At 39.9% G+C, this 13,654-nt stretch overlaps 1 long non-coding RNA gene across 1 annotated transcript in view; it reads right to left on the bottom strand.

The window, feature by feature from the left end:
• Window positions 1–10,692, bottom strand: part of LOC111608341 — a 42,071-nt gene extending 31,379 nt beyond the window's left edge. The window contains exons 1-2 of the long non-coding RNA XR_002752612.1: window positions 10,104–10,692; window positions 4,354–4,499 (exon numbers count right to left, since the gene is read on the bottom strand). This is a non-coding gene — a long non-coding RNA (uncharacterized LOC111608341). The remainder of the gene's footprint in view (window positions 1–4,353; window positions 4,500–10,103) is intronic.
• Between the last annotated feature and the right edge of the window lie 2,962 nt (window positions 10,693–13,654).

Below are 13,654 nucleotides of genomic sequence, written 5' to 3'. Positions count from 1 at the left end.
AGTGTCTCGCAGGAGGAGGATGTCTTTATTTTATGATCCACAGCTAACATGTAAAACCTTTTGTTGCTGTAGAGTTCATGCTACAAAAGGGACTTAAGTTTTCTCTAATTTTGGCAAAAACTCACACTCGGTTATGATCCAAAACCGCTCTCCATAACTCCATCGGCGGCAGACATGCTAGGAGTTGATATGCAAAAACGAACCACAACGAAGCAGAACGGCTCGCGCATGAAATACGCAAATTCACATGTTGAGATTTGAAGGACGGCTAAAGCTTTCATGTAAATACAGGCAAACTTAGTTCTTGCTTTTTTTATAAGTTAAAGCAAAAACAGTTTAGGAGCACAGTGTGTTGTGAAGTCGAGAGCAGCTGCGGCTGGATTGTATCTGTAATGATTTGCAGCCACAGATCCCTGTCGAGCTGCAGTCTATTCTATCACCAGGTAGTCCCAATATGAGGCCTCTGGCAGAAAAGCCATCGCACGCCTTCCAGAAAGCCCATCTACCACTCTGTGGGTGCACAAGTATAAAACTGAGCATGTTGTCAGGTCAGAATGAACCAAATAAATCCTTCCCTTCAACAACTTTCTCCCCCCCTTTTATAACGGAGCTACTGTAACACGGGGCTTGTCAAAGCATAAAGCATTGTTCTCTCTGTAAACCTAACTGCAGAATTTAATGAGACACGCTGCTACGGGGAATTAATTTGGGGAGGGGGAAAAAAAAAAAAAAGTTCACTCAGCCAATAGTGACGTTAAACACAGACTGAATCCAAACTGCGTATTAGGAGAGAGAGAGAGAGAAAAAGTTGAAGTACAACATGACAGATCCACAGATTAATTATTAGATTTTAAAAGCTCAGGAGAGAGAGAGAGAGAGAGAGAGAGAGAGAGAGAGAGAGAGAGAGAGAGAGAGAGAGAGAGAGAGAGAGAGAGAGACTGTGATGGCTGTAATATCAGCTAGAGAACAAAAAAGGAGGGAATGTGTATTTATCAAAAGAAAAGAAACAACAACTCAGGCAGTATTTACACAAGTCACTCTTCCAGAAAACCATGTGCAGTCTATCAGAAAGACTGAAGAAAAACAAATGCCTTGGAAATATTTCGAGGTGTGGTTTAACTAAGCTGGATAAACTGCTGTTGGAAAATTACAGGCCAACCTGCAGCCTTCACTTCATCAGTACGGGCATTAAAAAGCTCTGGTTCAGCTAAGAAACTGTGTTTATGGAAAATATTCACCCAATTGGATATTTTACCTTTTTGTTGCTTTCACAACTCAATCATCATCAACAAAATCTGCCTAATTTGACCTAAAAACTCTTTTAATATTAAAGTGAGTTCTACATAAAACATGTAACACAAAATACATGATTTCAAAAATATTCACCCCTTTAACATAACAGACCTAATTCAACTGAGGTCCAGTCAGTCGGTGCCAGTAGTTTCACAATGAGTGGCAGGGAGTGTGTCCCAAGTGATTGTAGTGTGAAGACACCCGGGTCCGGAAAGTCCATTCATACTGGTTCATCGGTATCCATGGCTACCATTACATCATGAAGACAAACTCAAACGAAAAGCAACGGCATAACGGCAACTCGAGAGAAAAACGCTTAAAACAACTAAAGCCACGACACAAGAGCACAGAGTCCAACGCAACATCAAAACCATCCAAGTTAGACACAACACAAGACTAATGTCTGGAATTCAGTCTCATTTTCAATGGTTCAGTGTGAGGAATATATGTTTATGTAATAAATTTATTTAAAAAAAAACCCCAACATAATAATAATAATTTAGCACCAGCTTCTTCTGACGGGAAATGCAGTAAAGTTCCAGAAAAGTTCATGAAAAGTTTAGGGTCACTTTGAAATGACTGGGTTTGAAGTGTAGTTTTTCAGCTCTGAGGTAAAATGAAAGTTTTTAAAACGCTGAATTAAAGCAAACACACAGTGAAGATGACATAAACGTCTTCATAACTGCTTTTACCCTCCGGCTGGTGGGAACGAAATGCCTTGTGATTGGAGAGAAACATTTAAAACTCAATCAGGTAATTCTCAGCTTCATCAGTAGTCATGTTCAAACCTTATCCTGTTTTATAGCGATCGTTTACATTTGGACCATTTTTATGACTCAAATATTCAGTTTTCAGCTCATAGTGTCCTTCATGAAACCTGCTGCCAGCAGAGTTGTTGTTGTAAAAACTGAAAACCTGAAGCAAAAAACTTAATATAAAATTAAAAATGTATATATATTAAGTTAGGATTAAACCAAGTAAATCTACTTTTATAAAGTGGGATAAAAAAACAAACTAAAATCAATTGGTTATTTTCTTTTGTCTTATTACTGACCATTGATATTGTTTATGGTAGTGAAATGGGGAACAAAACTATCAGTTTCCTTGGTGCGTTTGAAATGAATGCCTACAAATAGTCTGTATTTCCTGACAAAACGTTAACGTTGCTCTACGTTTGAACGGTGAAACCTGATCCGAAGTGAACTGCACACAATTTGTGAGCGGAAAAATGAACCACCCAGTTAAGTTTCACCGTTCTGCAGGAAATGCGATTTTGAACCAGCAGGAGTTCACAGTTATGTGGGTCAATCAGCTTAACGATCAGGGAAAGGAAAGGAGAAAATTCACAGACAATTTTCAAACACTGAGCTCAAATCACTTTTAAATAAAAAATCTGCTTGAATTTTGCACTTTAGCCCGTCGTGGCCGGGGTCTTCCCGACTCCGGGACGGATCGGTGTCGTCTTACAGGAAGAGGGTCAGTCCAGCAGCGGAAACCTTGGACCGGCAGCTGCAGCCGTGCGAGGCGTTACAGCGGCGGTTAGTATGCTCACGCTGCAGAACGCGCCTCGGCTCTCCTCCTCCACAAAGCATTGTTCCTGTTGCTCGGATCTGAGAAGAGCTCACCTTGAGCTGCGCATCTGTTTCTATGGTGATTCATCTTCGGAGTTTTCTCCCTTTTCCTTAATGCTTTCAGGTCTGATCAGCTCCGCGGATGTTTATGTTTTTGACCCGGGCTAAACGATATCCAAGTTTTGCCAAATCTGCGGCCTTAACTTCACGTTTCTTTCTAGATTACGTTTCATAAATGGTTAATTAAAGCCGTATGTATTTACCTTTACAATTCTCTCAAGCAGAACACACACAGTGGAACAATGTAGAATGTCTAATTACTTCATCCAGTAACAGGACTTTGCTGAAACTTTTTTTCACATCAATGTTTTTTTTTCCCCTTATTTCTCCAAGTCTACATCTCGTGAGCCAAAGGTTCAGGAGATGAAATTTCATCTTGGGTTTAATATTGTCTGTGAGCAGTTCTGTCTTTAGTGTCATTATCATTCTCTGGTATCTTCTTGGCATTGCCAGCAGGTCAGTTTAGCAGGTTCAGAAGGAATAAAAGTGAAATCAGTTCCACTCTGAAATATTGAAAACCTTCATATTAAGGTTGCAGGTAGTTCAAGTCTCCATTGTGCTACTTACTGCACACACAGAAGTAATATTAAAGATATTCTATATCAGTAAGGCTGCTGTCACATTGTTTTTTTTTTGTGCTGCTACATTTGCTGGGCCATCTGAAATGGACTGTGTTTTTTAACAAACAAAATAAAATAAATCACATTCAAACATCAACAATCTGTCACAAAGTACCGGAGCTTTTTATGAGAATTTCTTCTAGCTTAATATCTATCATGTTTCATTCTTTGTGAATGAAAGATTATCAAGGGCACTATGAAGTTATTTGATAAAAAAAAATGCACTTAATCATGAGAAACATGAAAATATACTGAACAGGTGATTATTATTTTAAGAAAAATGTTTTTTTTTATTAAAAACTGTTTTGATGTCAGTAATAGAAATGCATTATTATGTATGGGTTATGATAACATAATTCTCTCTTTGTGTAAAGGCGGTCCATTAATTTGTACATTTCAGTGAGCTATGAACATGTCATGTTAGCTTTCAGTTAGCCTGTTACAAGCTAGTTTGCGATGCTAGCTAATACTATGCTTTGTATTTATCAGGTTTATAATAGTCAAAGAGAAGACAGAAGTCACTGGTCAGAAGAAAGAAAGAAAAGAAATATCTGTTTATTGGAACATTGCTATTGCTCTGTTTAACTGGTGAAAACTAGAAACCTCCGGGTGAGGATGGCATAATGACTGTTTTTCAGTGTTCATAAGAGTGTGTTCATAATTATCTATGACATTTTGAAACTGGAGCTTTTTGCCTTGGCCTCTCTCAGGTTAGCTGTTAGACTGAATCCTGATTTCTATTACCTGAAGACGGAGAGATATCGACTGGGGTAAAAAAAAAAAACAAACCCAAAAAACAAAATACTTACCTTTAAACAGCAACAACAACAAAATCTGAAGTGTCCCTTAGAGTTCCATTTGGTTGTTCCCATGTTTATAACTCCTCTGCTTTCAAGAGCCTGTGGTGGAACCAGCCTCATCCCGAGTGGAGAGAGTCACCAGCCAGCCTGCGACCCTGCATGGATAAGAGCGTATTAATGATGGACTGTAATTCAAACTCCTGCCTCAGTCTGTCCTGTGGCAGCAGCACTAAGCTGAACAAACTGTTTAATGAATGCTTACAGTGCTATTCTAGACGACGCATTTGTCTATACTGCTGAGTATCTGGATTACTTCCTAAAGTTGGGGCGTAAATTGTTTTTAATACCTATTACTTTAAAACTGACTTAAAAAGGTCACTCGGTCACAAACACAGTAGAAATATGTCTTTAATTGGTCTGTTATCAGGTGTTACTGTCAAATTAAAGTTTAAATGCAGAGAGGGCCCCGTGCCCTCAATATCCTCTAAACTTTATTGCCTGTTTTCTCCTACAGGCCCCCGCTGCTTATGAAAGTCATTCAGAACAATTTAGCCGCGTCGCTCCTCAGCCCCATTGTTCACTACACGATGAATACGCCGACGCCCAAGATAAGGGCGGCGCAGCGAGCCCCATCTCCACGGAGAGAGGGAGAGTGAGACACCTGAAGAGTGAATCGATACCCCGTGACTTCCACGAGACAAAAGCGAAGACCTTGCCAAGCCAGAAGCCGCTTTTGCCAGGGACATTCGCTCACGACTTTCCCTCGTGTGGCAAGGGCCCAAAGATCAACTCTTTGTTCGGGTTCGCTTTGACTTCAGGCGTTTTAGCAACCTGACACTTTTCTTTTTCTTTTTTCATTTTTTGTAAATGCCAGTCTTGCTTTAACTGCACATCATTGGTTTTTAACACTTCTTATAAGCCTTGTAATATTGATTTTGGAAGTGAAAGTGAGCTACTCTAAAAAAAAAAAAACGGGAAAAAAGTAGACAGAGATAGAAAAACCAAAAAAATTGTAAAGTACAATGAGGTGACAGCAGGCCTGTCACAGTGGCAAATTTTACTGGAAGATAAATTGTCCCAGATATTATTGCGATAAATGACAATATTGTTATTTTGAGACCGTTTTCAAGTAATACAGTGGAAGTGGCATAATAATGAAAGAACACATTCTCAAAAATCGATAACCTTTAAATTCTAATGAACATTTAACACTGGAACTGGAAGACATTTTAAATATCCAAGACAAATAAATAAATGACAAATAAGTGAATTATGGAGTCTCTGTCAACAAAACTGCTCTTCAATAAAAGGGAAGGTTGAGGCCAAAACACCAGACTGACGACTTTTATCATCCAGTTTTTGGTAGAAAGAGAGAAAAATAATAAATAAATTAAGCAAACGAAAATTATTAAGCTTGTTTTGAATTGTCATGTGATAAATTAAAATATTGCTTCGGTGATGTAGCTTTGCTAAAGCATCCACACCTCTGGGACTGGTCACAGTCCAACCACAGACCTGAATGCATTTTATATGGATTCTGTGAGACAAACCAACATAAAGTGCTTTACTGCTTTCACCAATGAAAAAACAAAGTGTGACATGCCGATGTATTCAACTCCCGTTACTTGGAGCCCCCAAATAAAGTTTTGGTGAAACCAATCGTCTTCAGACGTTATTTACAGTCATGTGTCAAACTTAAGACAGAACAATAAATACTCAGCTCCTATATGGGAAATCTTCATTATGGATGTGTGACCTTTTTTATGTTTATGTCTATAACAAAGTGACTTATCAAGAGGTAAATACCAGAGGTTAATGTTGTTTTAATCAAACAAATGAGGACATAAATCTATCTGAAAATCTCTGGGAAAAATCAATAGCTGGTGTCCATCCAGGCTCAATGTGCTTTTCAAAGAGTTAAAAAAAAAAAAAATCTCCCTCTCTTGTTTCTCAGAAATAGCAGCTGGAATTGGATAGAAATGTTTTCCTACAAGGTAATGATTTCAATAAGTGGGTACAAATACAAGCTTTTCTGATTTTTATCTGTGAAAGAAATCTGAAAACTATGCACAATCTTTTCTACTTCACAAATCTGTGCTTCATTGTCATTGGTTTGTTACATAAAATATTTTTGTGGTTGTAATATAGCAAAAAGCAGAAAAAGACAATAGTGTCCAAACTCTTATTTTATTTCCAAGGTTCTCGGTGAATGAAAAAAAAATATATTTTTTTTTCTTGGAAATGATTTATGACAAATTATTTCGAGGCGGGGAGGAAGTAGAAAGAATGGCAGAGGTTTCAGTTTTTCCGATTGGAATTCTCAACACAAACGGCAAAAAATAAAAAAAATAAAAGGTGCAGGAGGCAGAGCTGTGTGGGTCGATGGGGGAGCTGCAAATCTGGGCTCCTCTGATGAGTTTGTTTGGTGTCCAGCTGCGTGTTTGCCTGCGACGCCTCAAATCCATTAGAAATCTGCTGGGGGTCGGAGGCTCGAGTCGGGCTGCGGCGGCTCTGTGCCTGCGAGGCGACCGGGTGGCCCACCTCAGCCTCATTTTCTCCGCAGAGCCGGGGGCCGCGAGGCAATCAGGCTCCAGAGGACAGACGCCTGGAGAGCCGCGAAGCGCCACAGATACTGTCCAACCCGCTGCAGACGGCCCGGCACGCTGCGCGTCCTCCTGGGTGATGCTGATTACAGGCGGGTGACGGCTTGATGGCTCTGGTGGAATTAGATGTTGGAAGTCGGTTCTCTCAGACTCAAATCGGCCTTGAAGGGCCGACTTTTAGACTGAGCTCTAGGGTGACAGCAATCTGGTGGCAAGGTGTAATTTCAGCTGCTCTGGCATTTCTGCGGGAATGTTCGGCGTACTGGAGCGTCGGCGGCAGAGGTGGGTAAAGAGCCCACAACTTGTACTCAAGAAAAGACATGCAGAAGCAGCAGCTGCTGTTATTACAGTAAAAGTAGGGCTGGACAATAAATCAATAATACATATCGCAGTAGACACGCGATCAATATCGATAAATAATACGCCTGATAGAACTTTCAATAATTTCACTAAACTCAGATCCAAAGCTGTACGGAACTCTGGGAAATGTAGGCAGAGTGAAAACTTTAGCCGCTCAACCTCTCAGCCAGCTAAGCAAGGTGAGGGGCATCAACAAACTCACTTTGATTGCCTAGCAACAACTTATTGAGTAGCTTGTGGTTACCTAGCAACAACCTGTCGAGTAACTTGCCCAGCAGCAGTTTCAGGGCCTGCCACGGCAACAAGTTTTGCTGGACGATAAATTGTCCCACAAGTTATTGTGATAAACGATAATATTGCTGTTTTGAGAGCATTTTCAATGGTGTGATAATGCAAGAGCACATTATCTAAGATCAGCAAACTCTGAATTCTAATGAACATTAAACACTGGAACTGGAAGACATTTTAAAATATCCAAAATAAATAAACAAAACAACAGAAACAACAACTAAAATGAATTATAAAGTCTCAAAAAAGGGGCCAGACGAGACCAAAGCACCAGACTGAAGACTTTTGTCATCCATGTTTTGGTAGGAAGAGAGAAAAGAAAAAAGAAAAACATAAATCATGCAAATGAAAATGATTGACTTTGTTTATTTTGTCGTGCCGTTGATTGATTCATTGCTTATTCTGACAGGCCTACTCATCATCACTGCTTAAAAATTAACAGCAGCCTGAATGAAAACTATGGATAAAACAGGCATTCAAAACAAGAAACTAATCAATGATTATTCATATCAATAGACATAAAATGCGCATACAGTGATACGTTTTTCAGCCATGTCGCCCAGCTCTACGTGAAAAGTGGCCATCTAAGAAGTTATTCATGAAAAATGTAGCAGAAGAAAGGTATCAAGAATTTCTTTTTTCTTTTTTTGCTGGAAAGTCTATTGAAGGCTTTCCAGTACGATTTATCTTTAAATTAATTACTGGCAAGATGTTAATATGAACAGTGAAGAGATTTACTGCAACATATAACAGCTGGACATTTGCATGTTTTTTGCACGTCGCTCCTCCAGGCGCCTCGGCAATGCCACGCAATTTTATTTATTTTTTTTTTTTTACTTTTTCCACTTTCGACTTTATTTGATTTATATGTTAGTCAGAGACATGCCGCATTGTTATGATATTTAAAAGGCCGATTTGGATTCAGCTCATGTTTCTTCTTCTCTTTATGGCTAGAAACTGTCTGACTAATGAAATCCTGTTAAGATGAGACGACCTATTTCCATGTTCCACTGTGCGCAGCGTGAGTTGGAGCGTACCAACTCAGAGGAAAAAGAAGGTTTTATTTCTATTCTCTGCTATATTAGGTTTTTTTTAAAAAAGCCTGAGAATCATGCTAAACGTTCAACATTTGCAGTTAGGTATTTTGGGGTATTAAAAAAATGAAGAAACTCTTTAAAAATGGGGTGAAAGTTTAAAGGGAAAGAAGGACACAGGAAGTGCCAGTTATCTTAAACATATAATTGAAATAGTTTTAACCAAAGTTGGCAACTTATTTCGCTTCTATTTTCAAACTAGCCATAAATAACTTTTTCTCTGTAATGAACTAAACCGTTATTGGGAAACTCTTTCTGTATGTTCATGCTTGTTTAATATATTGGCTACTAATAAGTCAATTCTTGAATCTGTTCGTGATTGGCTCCAACAATCAGAAAAGTCCAATGTATTGTATTGTTGTTACAAAGAACATAAGCCAGCTGTTATTCTTTTATCTTATTTTTTGACACGGTCAAGCCTGTTAAACTGTAAATGGAAAACAACATTTCAATACTTAGAATTGGAAAATGCACAAATCAACACAAACTTAAATCACAGATTTAAATCTTTAAAGTAAACCATGTAAGAATACCACCACCAAAGTTCTGCTTTTTTGAACTAACAAATTACCAAGCATATAGTTCAGCCCTTGAATAGGTTACAGTACATAACACGTTGGTATTAAACCATTCTGTGCAAGGAAGAGCTAGCACTGTGCTAATTAGATGCTAATCGATTTTTGTTAGATTGCAGAAAGATAAATCATCAGATCATAGCGATCAAATTTCACTAGACAATAGTATGATTTAATGTCGCCTTTATCTCAACACAAGTGCAACACATATGATTCCAAACAACATGGTTAAACACAACAAGGGCAATAATAGGGCTGGGCATTTATTGTATTGTTTTCTAATTAATTGTGATCAATTTCTTACCGTGATAATTTTCATGTCGTCACAATAAATCCCTATTAAAGTTGTTTAACCCTGTTCACCCTCTCAAAAACTGTCCATATTGTTGGATTGTTAGAGTTATTATTTTCTCCACTGTTTTGAAAATATGATTAAATGAATTTACTGTGTGCAGTTTAGAGATGCAAATCGCATGTCTTTATGTGACTGATGTCCTAAAGAGAGGCATTAAAAATGTTTTTCCAGATCAGTATTTGTGTTTGTGGGGTTGTGATTGCTGTGCCAAGCAGTCACAGGAATACAGTTACCTAAGAAATAACTACATAGTTCCGATTGTCACTTTTATCTCTATCACAAAAGTACCACAAAATCTATATCACCCACTCCTAAGCAGTAATACAATATAAACTGTGAGCATGCTAAAAACAAGAATGTATGACAATAAAACCCACGTAATATGACAAAAAAAACAACAACTCCTGAACTACACATCTCTTATTGTTCAAATTTGTGAGAAAAAAAAAACTAAAACTGTTTACTGCATTAAAGCATCACTTACACTCAGGCAATCGCAACACTCCAGCAGAGCTTTCTCAGATCAGCTGGATTTGCTGACATCCAAGCCGATTTCCAGCATCCCCTTTCATCCACCACTTACTGGCAAGGCCAGAGCCTAAAGCCAGATTTTCTTGGGCTGTCCTTGAGCCATCACAGGGACCAACTGACAAGTGGGGAGGATATGTGCTGGGGTGGGGCGGGGGGAGCCAGTCAGTGCCACCTGCTGAGCAGAGGAGACAGAAAACATTTTTATTTGAGAGTAGCAGATTTACTGGGAGTTCTCTTGCGCGTGTTGTGAGCTGGTAAAATGACCAGGTCCTGACAAGACTTCAATTCACGGGTCACAAAACATGTCAGGGTAATGGCAGAAAGGTTGAGAAGCACACTTAGCTTGACAGGTTCCTTTTAATGCTGGCTGCCTCCAAGCTGCGATCCACGTGACGCGGCGCACATACAGATTAACTCAGAGCTCACTTGGTTTGCATGTCGATTCCCTCTGTAATGTCAATCTGTGGCGGCGATGGAATTTGTGTTCTTGCATTGTGGTGAAACTGGGAATTTAGTCCTTTGTACTTCTACAGTTTGCTAGATTTATTAAAAAAAATAGAGAACAAAACCTTCTTTTAAAAGGGATTTTTGTTGTTGTTTTTACTGTCTTGCTAAAGTATACCCACCGATCGTTTTTAGTTTGTCACAACCACAAACATGAGTGTTTTATTGCAATTCTATTGTATGCGAAACACACAAAGTGAAGGATAACTATTCGGTGACTTGAAAGCCATAACAGAATGTTCATAGTTACTTTTACCACCTTGTGCTAATTGCTGCAAGTCTTTTGGGGTTTATTGTGTAGAAATCAAGGGTTTTGCCCATTATTCTATCCCAAAAAAAATCTCAATTTCTCTGAACATCTATTTTCAACACATAAGTAGCTATTCTGCTGAATAGAGACATTTCCACAGAATAATACAGATGTCACCAAGAACTATTGAAGGAAGAGACACAAAAAAATAATGTTCATTAAAAGACCTCTGAGGCCTTCACAGAACATCTGAGTCCATGAAGCACCAGATAATTCAGAAGCGTTCTGCGTTTGGTGAGTTGACGAGGGTCACTTTCACCACTTTTGTGGTCTAGCCCAATTTGAAGACCTGCTGACCCGCATTGGTGCCCGCATCTCCTTCCAGAACACCAACTGAGTCACATAGCAGAGTCTCTCTGACTGGTAGATGCTCTCGTCTATCAGAAAAAGATTGCTTGATGGAGGCGATTGGATCGCATCCTACACAATCGCTAACGTTTGTCTGTGACCTTTGTAACATGCCAGATTTACCGTGAAGGAAGTTACGGCCACCGGAAACTGTGTGCACTATAAAGAACCGTCTCCCCAGTGACTAGAGAGAAATGCGGAGCCAACCGGCACCTTTACCATAATAAAATGTCTTAAACTTCCTTTTACTCTGACTCGAAATATTTGTAAGCCTGGCCAACATGGTCTGAATGGCTTCATTCACACCCTCCGCTGCCACTGCCAAACTACAATCACAGGCAGACTACAGTTCTAAAACTCATCATCATTGCTTGCAGCCCCTCTATGCTCTGACTGGCCCAGTTGAAATGCAACCAGAGAAATTGGGCTCAGTGTGAGAAATCCCTACTAGAGAACTGAAGGGAGACGAGAATCGAGGAAGTCAACGGCCAAAGCTATTGCATTGTAATTTAGTTGTATTTAGTTGGAATTTAACAAAATGTGAAAGAGACTTAAGATATTACAAGAAGACCCTGTAGTCCTGAAAAATCACTTGATCAGTTCTCCGTGTGGTCTAACCAGCAGGGGCAGATTGTAAATGCCTGCTTGATTGTGACTCTTTAAGAGGTGACTTCTTCACTGGTGCTTGAAAGACTCGCTGCCCCTGAGTAACAAATGATTACCTCTGAATGAATCCCCAAAGTCTCGCCGCTAATGCAAAACAATAGGCAGTCGGAACAGGGAGGCTGCGCTTTGCTTCAAGATCTAGGGTTTTTTTTTGCACCCGGCATCATTTTTTGCTTCACTGATCTATCACTAAACAACAGCTGCTGAGCAGAAGCCAAAGAGACGCACTGCAGGGAGGATGAAGCAAAGTGGGAGAGGGAGAGACATGGAGATAGCAACAGAGAGGCAGAAAAGGCATCTAAAATTGGAGATAGAGGAGTTTTAAGAGGCGAGGTCACCGGTGATAGCCTGAAGCTCTTAGGCAGTGGTGGCCCACTGAGAAGAGGAGTGAGAAGAGGGATCCTGGCAGCTCTGGCGCTCTCATGACGGATAACAAGTCACCTGAAATGGCTTCCTGGGTGGCAGCCATTAGACAGACAATTTGCAATCATCCTCGGCCCAATTTCTCTCACCTTCTCTCCCCCCCTCCCATCCCTTTCTCCCTCTCTTACTTTTTCTCATATTACTCAGCTTCTCGCTCTGGTGCCCCATAGACCTTGGCAGCTTGAGTGACAGGGACTTAACTAGTCTAGTCACACAAACGTGGGAGAGGAAATGAGGAAAGGAGAGGTGGTGGTGGTGGCGGTGCTGGGTGGGTGGGGGAATTTCATTCATCTTGCAAATACCAAATAACCTCTGCCGCCTGGGCCCATTTACATATTCCTTCTGCATCCCGTGTCGGCCAGGTGCACGGCCCTGTTCCCAGTTCATCCCAGCTGGTCCGTGCCAGTGCCGCCTGACAGCACAGAGTCACAAAGCAGAGGGGGAACTAGAATAGAGGCTGCGAGGGCAAAAAAGAGAGACCGGCACGTTGTATTACAACAAAAACAAGATGCAAAATGACACAGAAGTAGCGGTGCATCGAATCTTTGACACTGGGAATCCCACAGTATCCTCAACGTCTACAGTGGGTGCTAGGGCTGTCAGTGTTAGCACATTAATGCTTGTGATTAGTCTGAAAATGTACATATTACATAATGCAGATTGATCAAATCTCCTATTTTGTCGTGAAAACGTCTCTCCCGCGAAGGGCTAGCTGGTTCACAGAAGCGCCTTATGGGCTTGACTCATGGGGAGCGACAAACGACGGCGAAAAGCAAAAGTTTCCTGCGACTGCAGACGACAACAAAAGTGGAACATTTTTCAAGCTTCCTGTGTTGATTTGCTAGCCTGCTTGTGCTCATCTACGTACATCAAATTTATATTTCAAGCTTATAAAGTAAGAAATAGTGATTAATAATGATTAATCACAGCGCTAGAGTGTGAATGATTTGATGAAATCTGGTTCAATCTCCTAATGGTCAGTTGATCTTAGAATATGGAGAAATAAATATAACTAGACAGTAACATCAAGGGACGGTCGATGCAGTGCAAAAAAACCCCGCCTCATCCTAGCTACAGAACTTTTTATCAAAAGAACAAGTTTTTTTTTCCAAAACTGCATGTTTCTAATTCATTTTACAAATATCAAGTTACGCAAATACATAGTCAATGGAAATGCAGCTACTGACACTACAGCTCTAAATACACTTACCTTAAAATATCTGAATTATATCTATAATAAATAAGCATAAATA

The sequence above is a fragment of the Xiphophorus maculatus genome, chromosome 4 (assembly GCF_002775205.1).
Source record: "Xiphophorus maculatus strain JP 163 A chromosome 4, X_maculatus-5.0-male, whole genome shotgun sequence".
In the NCBI taxonomy this organism is placed as follows: domain Eukaryota; kingdom Metazoa; phylum Chordata; class Actinopteri; order Cyprinodontiformes; family Poeciliidae; genus Xiphophorus; species Xiphophorus maculatus.
The sequence above is the reverse complement of the archived record's forward strand: the minus strand, read 5'-3'. Positions and strand labels throughout refer to the sequence as shown.